Source organism: Vulpes vulpes, chromosome 4, assembly GCF_048418805.1.
Source record: "Vulpes vulpes isolate BD-2025 chromosome 4, VulVul3, whole genome shotgun sequence".
NCBI lineage: Eukaryota > Metazoa > Chordata > Mammalia > Carnivora > Canidae > Vulpes > Vulpes vulpes.
In genome coordinates this window covers 144,732,885-144,736,836 of record NC_132783.1, presented here as the reverse complement: position 1 = coordinate 144,736,836, position 3,952 = coordinate 144,732,885, and the positions used below count along the sequence as shown (strand labels likewise).

Below are 3,952 nucleotides of genomic sequence, written 5' to 3'. Positions count from 1 at the left end.
TAGTGCTCACCCTCTGTTTTGGTGTCCCTTTGCCCTTTCAGATAGAACTGCTTCCCATGGGAAGGCCCATGTTTGGGTTTTGAGAAACTTCTCTGGGTGTGGAAATGCAGCTTGACATAATACACTCCCTTCTCCTTTTCTCTAGGCCTTGAATTTCTCAGGTCACCTTCCTTTGGCTCGAGGTTAAGGGAACCATCACCTCTGCTTCCCCCTGGGTGTGTGTGGGTCAACACAGCTCTCTGACAACTCACACTGAAGAGATCTTCTCGATCATTTGATCTTTTTAGGCTGCGGTCAGCAATCAGTTAACACCAGGAGGACCAGTGTGGGGGCCGTCTTCTCTCCTCCCCCCCCATTTAAAAATTCCTGAAGGAATGGTTTAGCATCGGTCTTCAACTGTAGGTGTACTTAGAGCCTATTGTTCTGTGCTTTACCTTAGCGAGATTAAGCTGAAGTGGGAAGAATGGCTATAATAACCTGTTATACTCCCAAATTGGAAAACACAGGAAAATGGAGATGAAACGAGTCTGAAAGAATATTTTGGCCAATGGAACCAGTGTACAAAAGCGGGAGGATAATCCTGTAACGTGAGGAGGTGGCCACCCAAGGCCAGAGGGCAGTGAGCTCAGAATACAACCTTTCCATTTCTGACTTGGCAAATCGGGCCCATCTCTATTTAAAGTGGTGTATAATTTCCTTTTCTAATCTAGGTTTTGACTTCTAGGTATTACCCATAAAGACAGAAAACTGTAGAATAGTATGGAAATGTAAACCGCAGGTGTATGGAAATGTAAAGTCTAAGAACCAGCGGATATTTTTTCATGTTGTAAATGGGCCCGCAAGAAAGACCCTGGCTTGGTTTCCCACGATTTGATAATCTTGTCGTTTCCTGGGTTACAGAGCCCAATTCTGCACCATAATTTCCAGGCCTCCGCCACAGGTTAGACAAATGTACCATCCAACCCCCCAGCGGGTTAGCTTCTAGCCTAAACTGGTCCTCATAAAGAGGTGAGATTTCACGGAGACAAGACTCTCCATTCAAACCGGGTCTGGAATGGAAATAGAAGCTCCTTGGTTTAAAAGATCATATTGAGTTATGGGGATAAAATCATTAACATGTTAAATTCTTTCGGGGATCCCTGGGTGGCTCGGCGGTTTGGCACTTGCCTTTGGCCCGGGGTGAGATCCTGGAGTCCCGGGATCGGTCCCGCGTCGGGCTCCCGGCATGGAGCCTGCTTCTCCCTCCTCCTGTGTCTCTGCCTCCCTCTCTCTATCATAAATAAATAAATCTTTTTTTTTTAAAGATTTAAAATGTTAAATTCTTTCAAACACAGATGATCCTTGGTTTCTGAATCATCATGTGGCATTTATTGGTGAATCATCTCGGATTTCGCACACTTGTTTGGCATGTAGGCCAACAAAGGACTCACACTGGTAGATACTGAGGGGGACTCGTAAACCGGATCCATCTGCCATAAAACCTACATTAAAACAATAATTTGCAAGACGTGCTACACCCCGGGCTGCCTCCGAGCAGACTGAGCCGCACACAGCCCGGAGCTAAGAGGGCTCTCAGCAGGTGGACGGATGGTGGAGGACAGTCTCGCGAGACCCGAGGAGCCCAAACGGATGGTGGAGGACAGTCTCGCGAGACCCGAGGAGCCTGCACCCGGGCGAGGTCTCAGCAGGTGAATGGATGGTGGAGAGCACTCTCGCAAGACCCGAGGAGCCCAGACGGATGGTTGAGGACAGTCTCGCGAGACCCGAGGAGCCCACAGCCCTGGCAAGGTCTCCGCAGGTGGACAGTCTCGCGAGACCCGAGGAGCCCGCAGCCCGGGCGAGGTCTCAGCAGATGGATAGACGGTGGAGGACAGTCTCGCGAGACCTGAGGAGCCCGCACCCCCGGCGAGGTCTCAGCAGGTGGACAGACCGTGGAGAGCACTCTCGCGAGACCCGAGGAGCCCGGACGGATGGTTGAGGACAGTCTCGCGAGACCCGAGAAGCCCACAGCCCTGGCAAGGTCTCGGCAGGTGGACGGATGGTGGAGGACAGTCTCGCGAGACCCGAAAGCCCACAGCCCGGGCGAGGTCTCAGCAGGTGAACGGACGGTGGAGGACAGTCTCGCGAGACCCGAGGAGCCCGCCGCCCCGCGACCCGCGGGCGGAGAGGAGCCCGGAAGTGTTCCGGCGGCGGCGGAGCCCGGGCGGCCGGGGCGCTGCTTCTCCTGCTGGGAACCGTTTCCGGGAAGCCCGGAGCCGGCGGCTGGGCGGGACGCGGCCGCTCGAGCCCTGCGCCCTGCCGTGTGCCTCTGCGGCTGGGGCGCCCCCGCCTGTCCTCGGTGAAGGGCGCTCGCGGGCCTGGGGCCTCCGCCCGGTCGGGTCCCGCCGCCATGGCGCCCGCGGCCTCCGCGCTCGGGGTGCTGCGGGCCGCGCTGCTGGCCGCCGTGCTGGGGGGCCCGGGCCCCGCCCGCGCGCTCGTCCGCGCCTCCTCCGCGCACCGCCGCCGCATGGACTTCGCCGACCTCCCGGCGCTGTTCGGGGCGGCGCTGAGCCGCGAGGGCCTGGAGGGCTTCCTGGTGGAGGCGCGGCCGCCCGACGCCTGCAGCGCCGTGGCCCCGCCGCCCGCGGGCGCCGTGAACGGGTCGGTGTTCATCGCGCTGCTGCGGAGGTTCGGCTGCGACTTCGACCTGAAGGTCCTGAACGCGCAGCGCGCGGGGTTCGGCGCCGCCGTGGTGCACAACGTGCACTCGGACGCGCTGCTGAGCATGGCGCGGGGCGGCGCGGAGGCGCAGCAGCAGATCGCCATCCCCGCCGTGTTCGTGGGCGAGAGCAGCGCCGAGTACCTGCGGGCCCTGTTCGTCTACGACAAGGGGGCCCAGGTGCTGCTGGTGCCCGACGACAACCTGCTCCTGGGCTACTGCCTCATCCCCTTCACGGGGGTCGTGGGGCTGCTGGTCGTGGCCTCGGGCGCGGGGCTGGTCGTGCGCTTCGTGCAGCACCAGGGGCAGCTCCGGCGCGGCCGGCTGACCCGCGAGCAGCTGGAGCGGATCCCCACGCGCGACCACCAGCGGGGAGCCCCGGACGACGTGTGCGCCATCTGCCTGGACGCCTACGAGGTGGGCGAGCGGCTGCGGGTGCTGCCCTGCGCTCACGCCTACCACAGCCGCTGCGTGGACCCCTGGCTCACGCAGGCGCGCAGGACCTGCCCCGTGTGCAAGCAGCCTGTCCGCCGGAGCCCCGGGGCGGGGGGCCCGGGCCGGGAGGCCCGGGGGCAGGAGGGGGACGAGGCGGCGGCGCCGAGGGCACCCCCCGCCACCGAGCGGACGCCGCTCCTGGCCTCCAGCCTCCGCCCTCCCGCATCCTTCGGCTCCCTAGCCCCAGCCCCGGGGGGTGCTCCCGGGTCCGCAGGTGATCCGGCGGCCTCCCCGTCCTCCTCTTCCTCTTCTGGCGTCCTGGTCTGATGCTCCCCTCCAGCCCCCCGCCCCCCCCGACCTGCTTGCACCCCCCCTTCAGTCTTCCCCTCGGACGGGTTGGAGACAATTGCCCCCCACCCCCCAGGTTTCTTTCTCCCTCCCTCGACCCCATTCTTCCGAGGGGGGATGGGAGCCCAAAGGGACCGGGGTCTTCCCTGGCCGGGTTCATAAAATTGTTTTTGTGGAAGAAGAAGAATAAATAAATAAATAAATAAATAAATAAATAAATAAATAAATAAAAGTATCCAGGATAAGTGTGAAAACCATAGGTGACAGCCGTCAAAGACCATTTGAAAGACTATTTTTATGATGTGTGTCGAGGATGAAAAAAAAAAAAAAAACAAGAGGCATTATTTTAAGTCACTCGGGGTGTCTTAAATTCACTTTGGGACGTTAATATTTCCCATTTGGCCTCAAAGCGATTTCTCCTATCTGTAAAAATCTCGGTGCGTTTACTTTGGCCGTTTGTGAGACGGTGAA

The 3,952-nt window shown here is 59.5% G+C and overlaps 1 pseudogene; it reads left to right on the top strand.

Moving 5' to 3' along the window:
• Positions 1 to 2,103: 2,103 nt before the first annotated feature.
• Positions 2,104 to 3,725, top strand: LOC112912814 (E3 ubiquitin-protein ligase RNF167 pseudogene; annotated as a pseudogene).
• Positions 3,726 to 3,952: the final 227 nt, after the last annotated feature.